Genomic DNA, 15,500 nt, shown 5'->3' on the forward strand with positions numbered 1-15,500 from the left:
AAGGTGGACCGATGACGCGATTGAGAGCAAAACAAGTGAAACAAGCGATGGGATTACTCGTTCAAGAAACTATTGATGGAACCATGTTCAGGACTCAAAATGGGACAAGTTTCGCGTTCGGGTCGAAGGCCAAAACAAAATGGATCAATGCGTTACAAGCAGCTGAAGAAGAGAGTGGGCAGTATAACCATGCGGCCGTACGGTGCGACCGTACGACATGTGACCGAGAATTCAATGGCCAAAATTTTATTACCATGCAGTAGCACGGGTTATAACCATGCGACCGCATGGTTCGTTTCTGGGCGCGATTTTCCTTTTTTTTGCGTTTTTCCTTATTTTACTAGAATTTCATTCTTAATCAAACTCCTACCATATTGGATGAATATTTTAGGAATTTTGTTAGATTATTAGAATTATATTTCCTTTTGACTTCTATTCGAGGATTAGTATAAATAGGAGAATATTTTTCATTGTAAGAACCTTTGAACTTTTGACTTTTGAATTAATATTATAGAGAGAGAAATTTCTTCTTTCAATTTATTGTTCTTCTTGAACAATCTTGGAACTTATCAAGATTCAACTTCTTATGGCGTTCTATCAATCGGATTGTGGGTTCTTTCAATTGCAATCATGGGGTTTTAGGTTCTTCGCTAATCTAGGGTTTCTTGGTTCAATTCTTGGGATTCAAGATCCAAAACCAGGTTAGTATTGGCGTTCTTGGGTTCCGCATCAATCTCGTTGTGGGTTTCGTAGTTTCCATTGCTACGGGGTTCGCATCATGGGTAATGTTACGTGGCAAAGTGTAAACTAAAGTGTACACTATAGTGTACATGTAGCAAGGTTTTTACTGATTTAACTTTGCTATTCTTACACTGATTTTTGACACGTTGTTTGACACTTGCATAGTGGTCAAGTGTCAATTGGATGGAAAAATTGTTTGACATTTATACTGTCAAATAGGGAAATGTCACTTAGCAAAGTGTACACCATAGTGTACGTGTAGCAAGGTTCTTACCGATTGAACTTTGCTATTTGTGAACTGATTTTTGAAACGTTGGTTGACACTCACATTGTTGTCAAGTGTCAATTAGATGGGAAATTGTTCGAAATTTAAACTATCCAACTGGGTAATGTCACGTGGCAAAGTGTGAACTGAAGTATACACCACAGTGCACATGTAGCAAGCTTCTTACCGATTGAATTTTGCTATTCGTACACTGATTTTTTGCACGTTGTTCAACACTTGCATTGTTGTCAAGTGTCAATTGAATGGAAAAAACCGTTTGAAATTCATACTGTAAAATAGGGTAATGTTGCGTAGCAAAGTGTAAACTAAAGTGTACATCATAGTGTCCGTGTAGCAAGGTTCTTAATGATTAGACTTTGCTATTCAAACACTGATTTTTGACACGCTAGTTGACCTTTGGATTGTTGTCATGTGTCAATAGGATGGGAAAATTGCTTGAAATTTATACTGTTAAATAGGGTAATATCACATAGCAAAGTGTAAACTAAAGTATACACCATAGTGTACGTGTAGCAAGGTTCTTACCGATTGAACTTTGTTATTCGTACACTGATTTTTCACACGTTGTTTGACGCTTGCATTGTTGTCAAGGGTCAATTGGATGGGAAAACTATTTGAAATTTAATCTGTCAAACAGCGTAATGCCACGTGGTAAAGTGTTAACTAAAGTGTACACCATAGTGTACATGTAGTAAGGTTCTTATCGATTAAACTTTTTTATTCGTACACTGATTTTTGACACGTTGTTTGACACTTGCACTATTGTCATGTGTCAATCGTGTGCGAAAGCTGTATGAAATTTATATTGTCAAACAGGGAAATGTCATGCAACAAAGTGTAAACTAAAGTGTTTACCATAGTGTACGTCTAGCACGATTCTTACCGATTGAACTTTGCTATTCGTACACTGATTTTTGACAAGTTGTCTGACACTTGCGTTGTTGTCAAGTGTCAATTGGATGAAAAAACTATTTGAAATTTATACTGTTAAATAGGGTAATGTCCCATCGCAAAGTGTAAACTAAAATGTACACCATAGTGTGCATGTAGCAAGGTTCTTACTTATTTAAATTTACTATTTGTACAATGAGTTCTGACACGTTGGTTGTCACTTGTATTGTTTTCAAGTGTTAATTGGATGGGAAAATTGTTTAAAATTTAAACTATCCAACTGGGTAATGTCACGTGGAAAAGTGTAAATTAAAGTGTGCACCATAGTGTACACGTAGCAAAGTTCTTAACAATTGAACTTTGCTATCGTACACTGATTTTTGATAAGTTTTTGGACACTTGCATTGTTGTCAAGTGTCAATTTGATAGGAAAACTATTTAAAATTTATACTGCCAAATAGGGTAAGGTCGCGTAGAAAAGTGTAAACTGAAGTGTACGTGTAGCAAGGTTATTACCGATTGAACTTTGCTATTTGTACTCTGGTTTTTGACACATTGGTTGACACATACATTGTTGTCAAGTGTCAACTGGATGGGAAAATTGTTTGAAATTTAAACTATCGAACCGAGTAATGTCAAGAGACAAAGCGTAAACTAAAGTGTGCAACATAGTGTACATGTAGCAAGGTTCTTACCGATTGAACTTTGCTATTCGTACACTAATTTTTGACACATCGTTTGACACTTGCATTGTTGCCAAGTGTCAATTGGATGGGTAAACTCTTTGAAATTTATACTGTCAAGCAGGGTTATGTCACTTAGCAAAGTGTAAACTAAAGTTTGCACCATAGTGTACGTGAAGCAAAGTTCTTTCCGATTGAACTTTACTATTTGTACACTTATTTTTGACATGTTGTTGACATTTGCATTGTTGTGAAGTATCATTGGATGGGAAAATTGTTTGAAATTTAAACTTTCAAACCAGGTAATGTCACGTGATAAAGTGTAAGCTAAAGTGTACATGATAATATACATGTAGCAAGGTTCTTACCTATTTAACTTTGCTATTCGTACATTAATTTTTGACACGTTGTTTGACACTTGCATTGTTATCAAGTGTCAATTGGATGGGAAAACTATTTGAAATTTAAATTTTCCAACAAGATAATGTCACGTGCCATAGTGTTAACTAAAGTGTACACCATAGTGTACTTGTAGCAAGGTTCTTACCGATTGAACTTCGCTATTCGTACACAGATTTTTGACACGTTATTTGACACTTGTATTGTTGTAAAGTTTCAATTGGATGAGAAAAATGTTTGGATTTATACTATCAAACGGGGTAATGTCACGTAGCAAAGTATAAACTAAACTGTACACCATACCTTACGTGTTGAAAATTGTTATTATCTATTGAACTTTGTTATTCGTACACTAATTTTTACACATGCATTGTTGTCAAGTGTCAACTGGATGGAAAAATTGTTTGAAATTTATATTGTCAAATAGGGTAATGTCAGGTAGAAAAGTGCAAACTAAATTGTACACCATAGTGTACGTGTTTCAAGGTTCTTACTGATTGAACTTTGCTATTTTTACACTGATTTTTTACACATTGTTTTACACTTGCGTTGTTGTCAAGTGTCCATTGGATCGAAAAATTGTTTGAAATTTAAACTATCCATCCGGCTATTGTCTCGTGGGAAAGTGTAAACTGAAGTACAGACCATAGTGTACCTATAGCAATGTTCCTGCTGATTGAACTTTGCCATTCGTACACTGATTTTTGACACGTTGTTCGAAACTTCCATTGTTGTCAAGTGTCAATTGGATGGAAAAATTGTTTAAAATTTATACTGTCAAACAGGGTAATGTCACGTAGCAAAGTATAAACTAAAGTGTACGACATAGTGTACGTGCAGCATGATTCTTATCGAGTGAACTTTGCTGTTTGTGCACCAATTTTTGACACGTTGGTTGACACTTGCATTATTGTCAAGCATCAATTGGATAGGAAAATTATTTGAAATTTAAACTATCCAACCGGGTAATGTCACGTGGCAAAGTGTAAACTAAAGTATACACTATAGTGTACCAGTAGCAAGGTTCGTACCGATGGAACTTTGCTAATCGTACACTACTTTTTAACACGTTGTTTGACACTTGCATTGTTGTCAAGTGTCAATTGGATGGAAAAACTCTTTGAAATTTAGTCGGTCAAACAAGGTAATGTCACGTAGCAAAGTGTAAACTAATGTTTACACCATAGTGTACGTGTAGCAAGGTTCCTACCGATTGAACTTTGCTATTTGTACACTGATTTTTGACACGTTGCTTGACACTTGCATTGTTGTCAAGTGTAAATTGGATGAGAAAATTGTTTGAAATTTAAACTGTAACGTCCCCAGATTTTATTGACTTAAATTTGAGGAGTTACCGATATCATTCCATAATCATACATCAAGCATTAATAAAATTTAAAACTTAAAACCTTAATTTATTGAAACTCAAACACTGAATCGAATAAACATAGTGTCATAAATGGAATTAAAGAGAAACATAAAATGTCTTAACAAATTTATTATGGATTCCTAAAAAAATTTCTTTTACTTGGCAACCTGCGCACCACTCAGCCACCATCCACGTTGACCAATCTGACCTGGAATGTTAAAATTGAAGGAATGAGTATTACTCAATAGGATACGTGCGTCCAAACAATATAATAACCTTTAAAACATGAATTTACAACATTCCATACCATCATTTCATCAAGAGCAATCGGTGATCAATCGAATACTCTAATATATTTGAGACGATCCGAAGGAGATCTCACATTTCATTTCATAAGGACCGTAGGTCAATTAGCATTTCATGAAATAAATCACGTAAAAAAAATTATAATATTGCAAGGATAAATCAATTGCACATAGTATCCTACCTCGTTTCAATTTCTAGACTTCTGCGGCTTCCTTGAACGTAGTTGAAATGGAGAAGGGATTTCTGCTTTTAAAATATGTGCCAACAATTTTGACTTTTGCAGAATATTTATAGTGAAAAAAAAAGAGTCTTGATGCCCTTGAAATTGAGAAACCATTTATGTGTGTGGAATAGATGGACATTAAAAAGCAAGGAAGCTATTGAATTTAAAGAACAGAACCAAAGTTAAAAGAATGGTGTTCTTGGCAAAATATGTGTACGACATTAGTATTTATAGGCAACATAAAGTAGTTGATAAGGGTTAGAATTGTATTAGTTATTATCCTCCATAAGGTTGAAATATATCCAAATGAAGGATAATTATAAATCAAGAGCAATCATTGTTAAACTAAGGATAACACAAGTGATAGGATTAAAACAGAGATAAATTACATTATATATAATTATATCCATCACGTACAAATGTAGAAGAAAACTAAACTATATACATGTGTTCAACACGTGTACACAAATAGAGGAAACTGAATTTATTTATTTATTTATTATTATTAGTATTATTATTATTTTGCTATGTACTGGGTTTCAAATGGAAAGACAGAGATTTGATATGATTAAATCATTTTCCAAGTTAATAAAATATTATATTTTCTTCCTAATTATCTTAAAAGACAATCCTTTTTATAATAACGTATACTCATTGGAGAAAACTACCTTTCATATTATGGATTTCATTTGGAAAACAGAGTAGGGTATAAATTTATATTTGTTTCCAAATTATGAAGATAAACATGATTATATAATAAAATATTATAACCTTTTTGCTAATTATATTAAAAGATGCATTAAAAATACATTTTAAATACATTTCTTTGAATTGATTTATTCCTGATTAAGTTATCATAATGCACACATTAAGATAAGTTGGACTCCTAATTGCATTGGATATAAGGCTTAATTTATTTTAATGCAAACAACCAGTTTAAATAACTAATAGAACTCTTATTTAATTTCCACAAAAGTAGCCATTATCATCTTTTAACCAAACCGACCAAAAGCAGAAAGCTTCCATGGAATTTGATTTCACTAGGACTTATCACATAAGCTCTTGCCTAATTATGGCTAACTCCAAATCGTACTATAACTAAATAATAAGGGAATCATGATATGGATAATGACAAGCCTAATTGCTACGTGAATTAATCCCCAAATCTTGATCGCTCTAACGTAATTTAGTCCAAATTAACTTTATCTAAATATACATAAAATTAATTATGATCTATCAAATGAGTTTGATATTGTTATAGTAATATGGTCTAAATTGATAACTAATTTTATTTACTACGTAGTTATTATTACTGGCTTATAATTCATCATTTAATTCGAACTTCGAAAAGAGCCTAATATTGATAGGAAAATCAACTCCACCAATAGTTAACCATTTTGACATAATAAAATAAAAGTATAAATTTATATTTGTTTCCACTTTGTTTCCTCAACTTTAAAGATATTCATATAGATCCAAATTAGCTTTTAGGCATCACTAATTTACTTGCATAAAAACTTGACTAGACCTAAAATTTCTAGAGCTATAAACTTTCAAGGTGTTACATAAACTATCCAACCGGTAATGTCACGTGGCAAAGTGTAAAGTAAAATGTGCACCATAGTGTAGCTGTAGCAAGTTTCTTACCGATTGAACTTTGCTATTTATACATTGAATTTTGACATGTTTTTTGACTCTTGCATTGTTATCAAGTGTCAATTGGATGGGAAAACTGTTTGAAATTTATACTGTTAAACAGGGTAATGTCACGTAGAAAAGTGAAAACTTAAGTGTATACCATAGTATACGTGAAGTAAGGTTCTTACCGATTGAACTTTGCTATTTGTACACTTATTTTTGACATGTTGGTTGACACTTGCATTGTTGTGAAGTTTCAGTTGGATGGGAAAATTGTTTGAAATTTAAACTATCCAACCAGGTAATGTCACGTGACAATGTGTAAAATAAAGTGTACACAATAATTTACATGCAGCAAGGTTCTCACCGATTGAACTTTGCTATTCGTACACTATTTTTTGACATGTTGTTTGACACGTGCATTGTTGTCAAGTGCCAATTGGATGGAAAAACTATTTGAAATTTATATTGTCAAATAGGGTAATGTCACGTAGTAAAGTATAAACTAAAGTGTACAGCATAGTGTACGTGTAGCAAGTTCTTACCGATTGAACTTTGCTATTCGTACACTGATTTTTGACACGTTGTTTAAATTATATTGCTGTTAAGTGTCAATTGGATGGGAAATTTGTTTGAAATTTATACTCTCAAGCAAGGTAATGTCACGTAGCAAAGTGTAAATTAAAGTGTACACCGTAGTGTACGTGTAGCATGGTTCTTACCGATTAAACTTTGCAATTTGTGCACTGATTTTTAACACATTGGTTGACACTTGCATTGTTGTCAAGTATCAATTGGATGAGAAAATTGTTTGAAATTTAAACTATCCAATCGGGTAATGTCACTTGGAAAAGTGCAAACTAAAGCGTGTACACCATAGTATACATGTGGCATGGTTCTTACCGATTGAACTTTGCTATTTGTACACTGATTTTTGACACATTGTTTGATACATGCATTGTTGTCAAGTGTCAATTGGGTGGAAAAACTATTTCAAATTTAAACTGTCCAACAGAGTAAAGTTACGTGGCAAAGTGTAAAGTAAAGTGTACACCATAGTGTACATGTCACAAGGTTCTTACCGATTAAAATTTGCTATTTGTACATTGATTTTTGACACGTTGTTTGACACATGTATTATTGTCAAGTGTCAATTGGGTGGGAAAACTATTTGACATTTAAATTGTTTGATAGGGTAAAGTTACATGGCAAAGTGTAAACTAAAGTACACACTATAGTGCACATGGAACAAGGTTCTTAACGATTGAACTTTGCTATTTGTACACTGATTTTGGACATGTTGTTTGACACTTGACTTGCTGTAAAGTGTCAATTGGATGGGAAAACTGTTTGAAATTTAAACTGTCCAATGGAGTAATCTCACGTGGCAAGGTGTAAACTAAAGTATACACCATAGTGTACATCTAGCAAGGTTCTTACCGATTGAACATTGCTATTTGTACACTAATTTTTGACACATTATTTGACACTTACATTGTTGTCGAGTGTTAATTAGATGGAAAAATTGTTTGAAATTTAAATTGTCCGACAGGGTAAAGTCACGTGGCAAAGTGTAAAATAAAGTGTACACTATAGTGTACTTGTCGCAAGGTTCTTACTGATTGAACTTTGCTATTTGTACACTGATTTTTGACACGCTATTTGACACTTGCATTGTTGTCAAGTGTCAAATGGGTGGGAAAATAATTTGAAATTTAAACTGTCCAACAAGGATATGTCATGTGGCGAAATGTAGAAAAAAGTGTATACCATATTTTACGTGAAGCAAGGTTCTTACCGAATGAATTTTGCTATTTGTAAACTGATTTTTGATAGGTTGTTTGACACTTGCATTGTTGTCAAGTGTCAATTGGATTGGATAACTATTTGAAATTCAAACCGTCGAACGGGGTAACGTCACATAGCAAAGTGTAAACTAAAGTGTACACCATAGTGTACCTATAGAAAGGTCCTTACCGATTGAACTTTGTTATTTGTACACTGATTTTGGACACGTTGTTTAACACTTGAATTGTTGTCAAGTGTCAATTGGATGGAAAAACTGTTTGAAATCTAAACTGTCCAATGGGGTAATCTCAAGTGGCAAAGTGTAAACTAAAGTATAAACCATAGTGTACGTGTAGTAAGGTTCTTACCAATTGAACTTTGCTATTTGTACACTGATTTTTGACACGTTGTTTGACACTCGCATTTTTGTCAAGTGTCAATTGGTTGGGAAAGTTGTTTGAGATTTGTGCTGTCAAATAGGGTGATGTCATGTAACAAAATGTAAACTAAAGTATAAACCACAGTGTACATGTAGCAATGTTCTTACCGATTGAACATTGCAATTCATACATTGATTTTTGACACTTTGTTTGACACTTGCATTGTTGTCCAGTGTCAATTGGATAGGAAAATTGTTTGAAATTTAAACTGTCCAATAGAGTAATGTCATGTGGCAAAGTGTAAACTAAATTGTACACCATAGTGTACATGTAGCGAGGTTCTTACAGATTGAACTTTGCTATTTGTACACTGATTTTAGACACGTTGTTTGACAATTGAATTATCGTAAAGTCTCAATTGGATAGGAAAATTGTTTGAAATTTAACCTGTCCAACGGGGTAATCTCAAGTGGCAAAGTATAAACTAAAGTATATACCATAGTGCACATGTACCAAGGATCTTACCGATTGAACTTTGCTATTTGTACACTGATTTTTGATATGTTGTTTGACATTTGCATTGTTGTCAAGTATCAATTGAATGGGAAAACTATTTGAAATTTATACTGTCAAACAAGGTAATGTCACGTAATAAAGTGTAAACTAAAGTGTACACCATAGTGTACGTGTAGCAAGGTTCTTACCAATTGAAATTTGCTATTCATACATTAATTTTTGACACGTTATTTGACACTTGCATTGTTGTCCAGTGTCAATTGGATAGGAAAACTGTTAGAAATTTAAATTGTCCAATAAGGTAATGTCACGTGGCAAAGTGTAAATTAAAGTGTGTACACCATAGTTACATGTAGCAAGGCTCTTATCGATTGAACTTTGCTCTTTGTACACTTATTTTTGACACGTTGTTTGACACTTGCATTGTTCTCAAGTGTGAATTGGATGGAAAAACTTTTTGAAATTTAAACTGTCCAACAGGGTAATGTCACGTGGTAAAGTGTGAACTAAAGTGCACACCATAGAGCTCATGAAACAAGGTTCTTACCAATTGAACTTTGTTATTTGTACACTGATTTTTGGCACGTTGTTTGTCACTTGCATTGTTGTCAAGTATCAATTAGATGGGAAAACTTTTCCAAATTTAAATAGCTCAATAGGGTAATGTCATGTGAAAAAGTGTAAAATATAGTGTACATTATCGTGCACATGTAGCACGGTTCTTACCGATTGAACTTTTCTATTTGTACACTGATTTTTGACACGTTGTTTGACACTTGCGATGTTGTCAAGTGTCAATTGGATGGGGAAATTGTTTGAAATTTAAACTGCCCAACTGGGCAACGTCACGTGATAAAGTTTAGACTTAAGTGCGTACACCTTAGTGTATATGTCGCAAGGTTCTTCCCGATTGGACTTTTCTATCTGTACACTAATTTTTGACACGTAGTTTGACACTTGGGTTGTTGTCAAGTGTCAATTGGATGGGAAAACTGTTCAAAATTTAAACTGTCGAACAGGACAATGTCAGGGGGCAAAGTGTAAAATAAAGTATACAGCATAGTGTACATGTAGTACGATTCTTACTGATTGAACTTTGCTATTTGTACGCTGATTTTAGACACATTGTTTGACACTTGCACTGTTGTCTAGTGTTAAATTGATATGAAAAATATTTGAAATCTAAACTTTCCAACAGGGTAATGTCACGTGGCAAAGTGCAAATTAAAGTGTGTGCAACATAGTGTATATGCAGCAAGGTTCTTACCGATTGAACTTTCCTATTTGTACACTAATTTTTGACATGTTGTTTAAAACTTGCATTGTTGTCAAGTGTCAACTGGGTGGGAAAAGTGTTTGAAATTTAAACTGTCCAATGGGGTAATGTCACGTGACAAAATGTAAACTAAAGTGTACACCATAGTACACATGAAAAAAGGTTCTTACCGATTGAACTTTGGTATTTGAACACTGATTTTTGACACGTTGTCTGACACTTACATTGTTGTCAAGTGTCAATTGGATGGGAAAATTGTTTGACATTTAAACTATCCAATGATGTAATGTCTCGTGGCAAATTATAAACTAAAGTGTACACCGTAGTGTACATGTAGCAAGGTTCTTACAGATTGAATTTTGCTATTTGTACACTGATTTGGACACATTGTTTGACATATGAGTTGTTGTAAAGGGTCAATTGGATGGGAAAACTATTTGAAACTTAAGCTGCCCAACAGGGCCTTATCACGTGGCAAAGTGTAAACTAAAGTGTATACCATAGTGTACATGTAGCAAGGTTCTTACCGATTGAACTTCCCTATTTGTACACTAATTTTTGACAAGTTGTTTGACACTTGCGTTGTTGTCAAGTGTCAATTAGATAGGAAATGTGTTTGAAATTTAAATTGCCCAACTAGGTAATGTGACGTGACAAAGTGTAAACTAAAGTGTACACCATAGTGTACATGTAGCAGGGTCCATAGCGATTGAACTTTGCTATTTGTATACTGATTTTTGACACGTTGTTTGACACTTACATTGTTGTCAAGTGTCAATTAGAAGCGAAAACTATTTGAAATTTAGATTGTCCTACAGGGTAATGTCAAGTGGCAATGCGTAAAATAAAAAGTACACCATAGCGTACATGTAGCAAGGTTCTTACCGATTGAACACTGCTATTTGCACACTGATTTTTGACACGTTATTTGACAGTTACATTGTCATCAAGTGTCAATTGGATAGGAAAACTATTTGGAATTTAAACTTTCAAACAGGGTAATGCACATGGCAAAGTGAAAACTAAAGTGTACACCATAGTGTACATGTATCAAGTTTCTTACCAATTAAACTTTGTTATTTGTACACAGAATTTTTACATGTTGTTCGACACTTGCATTGTTGTCATGTGTCAATTGGATAGGAAAACTATTTGAAATTTAAACTGCCCAACTGGGTAATGTCACATTCCAAAGTGTAAACTGAAGTCTACAACATAGTTTACATTTACAAGTTTCTTACCGATTGAACTTTGCTATTTGTACACTGATTTTTGACACGTTGTTTGACACTTGCATTGTTGTTAAGTGTAAATTGGATGGGAAAACTGTTTGAAACTTAAATTGCTCAACAGGGTAACGTAACGTGGCAAAGTGTAAACTGAAGTGTACACCATAGTTTACATGTAGCACGATTCTTACCGATTGTACTTTGCTATTTGTACACTGATTTTTGACACGTTGTTTGACACTTGCATTGTTGTCAAGTGTGGGAAACTATTTGAAATTTAAATTGTCCAACAAAGTAATGTCGAGTGACAAAGTGTAAACCAAAGTGTACACCATAGTGTATATGTAGCAAGATTCTTACCGATTGAACTTTGTTATTTGTACACTAATTTTTAACACGTTGTTTGAAACTTGCGTTGTTGTCAAGGGTCAATTGGATTGGAAAACTGTTTGAAATTTATACTGTCAAACAGGGTAATGTCATGTGGCAAAGTGTAAACTAAAGTGTGCACCAAAGTGTACGTATAGCAAGGTTCTTACCGATTGAACTTTGCTATTTGTACACTAATTTTTGACACATCATTTGACATATGCATCATTGTCAAGTATAAATCAAATTTGAAAACTGTTTGAAATTTAAACTATCCAATAGGATAATGTCACGAGTCATAGTGTAAACTAAAGTGTACACCACAGTGTACATGTTGCAAGGTTCGTACCGATTGAATTTGACTATTTGTACACTTATTTTTGACACATTGTTTGACACTCACATTGTTGTCAAGTGTCAATTGAATGGGAGAACTATTTGAAATTTAAACTATTCAACGAGGTAACGTCAGGTGGCAAAGTGTTAACTAAAGTGTACACCATAGTGTACATGAAGCAAGGTTCTTACCGATTGAACTTTGCTATTTGTACATTAATTTTTGACACTTTGTTAGACACTAGCACTGTTGTCAAGTGTCAATTGGATAGGAAAACTATTTAAAATTTAAATTGTCCAATAGGGTAATGTCACGTGGCAAAGTCCAAACTAAAGTGTATACACCATAGTGTACATGTCGCAAGGTTTTTCCCGATTGGACTTTGCTGTCTGTACACTAATTTTTGACACGTTGCTTGACACTTGCATTGTTTTCAAGTGTCAATTGGATAGGAAAAATGTTTGAAATTTAAACTGTTGAATAGGGTAATGTCATGTGGCAAAGGGCAAACCAAAATGTACGCCATTGTGTACATGAAGTGAGGTTTTTACTGATTGAATTGTACACTAATTTTTGACACGTTGTTTGACACTTACATTGTTGTTAGGTGTCAATTGGATGGGAAAACTATTTGAAATTTAAACTGCCCAACTGGGTAATGTCACATGGTAAAGTGTAAACTAAAGTGTACACCATAGTGTACATGTAGCAAGGTTCTTTTCAATTGAACTTTGCTATTTGTACGCTGATTTTTGACACGTTGTTTGACACTTGCATTGTTGTCAAGTGTCAATTGGATGGGAAATCACTTGAAATTTAAACTGCCAAACAGGGTAATGTCACATGGTAAAGTGGAAACTAAAGTGTACACCATAGTGTACATGTAGAAAGCTTCTGACCGATTGAACTTTACAATTTGTACACTAATTTTTGACACATTGTTTGACACTTGCATTGTTGTTAGGTGTCAATTGGACGGGAAAACTATTTGAAATTTAAACTGCCCAACAGGGTAATGTCATATGGTAAAGTGTAAACTAAAGTGTACACCATAGTGTACACGTAGCAACGTTCTTTTCCATTGAACTTTGCTATTTGTACGCTGATTTTTGACACGTTGTTTGACACTTGCATTGCTGTCAAGTGTCAATTGGATGGGAAAACTACTTGAAATTTAAATTGCCCAGCAGGGCAATGTCACGTGGTAAAGTGTAAATTAAAGTGCACACCATAGTGTACAGTAAACTAAAGTGCACACCATAGTGTACACGTAGAAAGCTTCTGACCGATTGAACTTTGCTAGTTGTACACTAATTTTTGATACGTTGTTTGACACTTGCACTGTTGTTAGGTGTCAATTGAATGGGAAAAGTATTTGAAATTTAAACAGCCCAATAGGGTAATGTCACGTGGTAAAGTGTAAATTAAAGTGCACACCATAGTGTACACGTAGCAATGTTCTTTTCAATTGAACTTTGCTATTTGGACGCTGATTTTTGACACGTTGCTTGACACTTGCATTGTTATCAAGTCTCAATTGGATGGGAAAACTGTTTGAAATTTAAACTATCGAATAGGCAAACTAAAGTGTATACACCATAGTGTACATATAGCACGGGTTAGGTGTCAATTGAATGGGAAAAGTATTTGAAATTTAAACAGCCCAATAGGGTAATGTCACGTGGTAAAGTGTAAATTAAAGTGCACACCATAGTGTACACGTAGCAATGTTCTTTTCAATTGAACTTTGCTATTTGGACGCTGATTTTTGACACGTTGCTTGACACTTGCATTGTTATCAAGTCTCAATTGGATGGGAAAACTGTTTGAAATTTAAACTATCGAATAGGCAAACTAAAGTGTATACACCATAGTGTACATATAGCACGGGTTAGGTGTCAATTGAATGGGAAAAGTATTTGAAATTTAAACAGCCCAATAGGGTAATGTCACGTGGTAAAGTGTAAATTAAAGTGCACACCATAGTGTACACGTAGCAATGTTCTTTTCAATTGAACTTTGCTATTTGGACGCTGATTTTTGACACGTTGCTTGACACTTGCATTGTTATCAAGTCTCAATTGGATGGGAAAACTGTTTGAAATTTAAACTATCGAATAGGCAAACTAAAGTGTATACACCATAGTGTACATATAGCACGGGTTAGGTGTCAATTGAATGGGAAAAGTATTTGAAATTTAAACAGCCCAATAGGGTAATGTCACGTGGTAAAGTGTAAATTAAAGTGCACACCATAGTGTACACGTAGCAATGTTCTTTTCAATTGAACTTTGCTATTTGGACGCTGATTTTTGACACGTTGCTTGACACTTGCATTGTTATCAAGTCTCAATTGGATGGGAAAACTGTTTGAAATTTAAACTATCGAATAGGCAAACTAAAGTGTATACACCATAGTGTACATATAGCACGGGTTAGGTGTCAATTGAATGGGAAAAGTATTTGAAATTTAAACAGCCCAATAGGGTAATGTCACGTGGTAAAGTGTAAATTAAAGTGCACACCATAGTGTACACGTAGCAATGTTCTTTTCAATTGAACTTTGCTATTTGGACGCTGATTTTTGACACGTTGCTTGACACTTGCATTGTTATCAAGTCTCAATTGGATGGGAAAACTGTTTGAAATTTAAACTATCGAATAGGCAAACTAAAGTGTATACACCATAGTGTACATATAGCACGGGTTAGGTGTCAATTGAATGGGAAAAGTATTTGAAATTTAAACAGCCCAATAGGGTAATGTCACGTGGTAAAGTGTAAATTAAAGTGCACACCATAGTGTACACGTAGCAATGTTCTTTTCAATTGAACTTTGCTATTTGGACGCTGATTTTTGACACGTTGCTTGACACTTGCATTGTTATCAAGTCTCAATTGGATGGGAAAACTATTTGAAATTTAAATTGTCCAATAGGGTAATGTCACATGGTAAAGTGTAAACTAAAGTGTACACCATAGTGTACACGTAGCAATGTTCTTTTCAATTGAACTTTGCTATTTGTACGCTGATTTTTGACACGTTGTTTGACACTTGCATTGCTGTCAA

General features: G+C 34.1%; 1 long non-coding RNA gene across 1 annotated transcript; it reads right to left on the bottom strand.

Annotated features, from left to right (window-relative positions):
• Positions 1–4,394: 4,394 nt before the first annotated feature.
• Positions 4,395–4,767, bottom strand: LOC111365798. Its single transcript, XR_002697489.1, has 2 exons — positions 4,677–4,767; positions 4,395–4,577 (listed from the first exon to the last, which is right to left on the bottom strand). It is a non-coding gene; the product is annotated as an uncharacterized LOC111365798 (long non-coding RNA).
• Between the last annotated feature and the right edge of the window lie 10,733 nt (positions 4,768–15,500).

This window comes from Olea europaea, chromosome 17 (genome assembly GCF_002742605.1).
Source record: "Olea europaea var. sylvestris chromosome 17, O_europaea_v1, whole genome shotgun sequence".
Lineage (NCBI taxonomy): Eukaryota > Viridiplantae > Streptophyta > Magnoliopsida > Lamiales > Oleaceae > Olea > Olea europaea.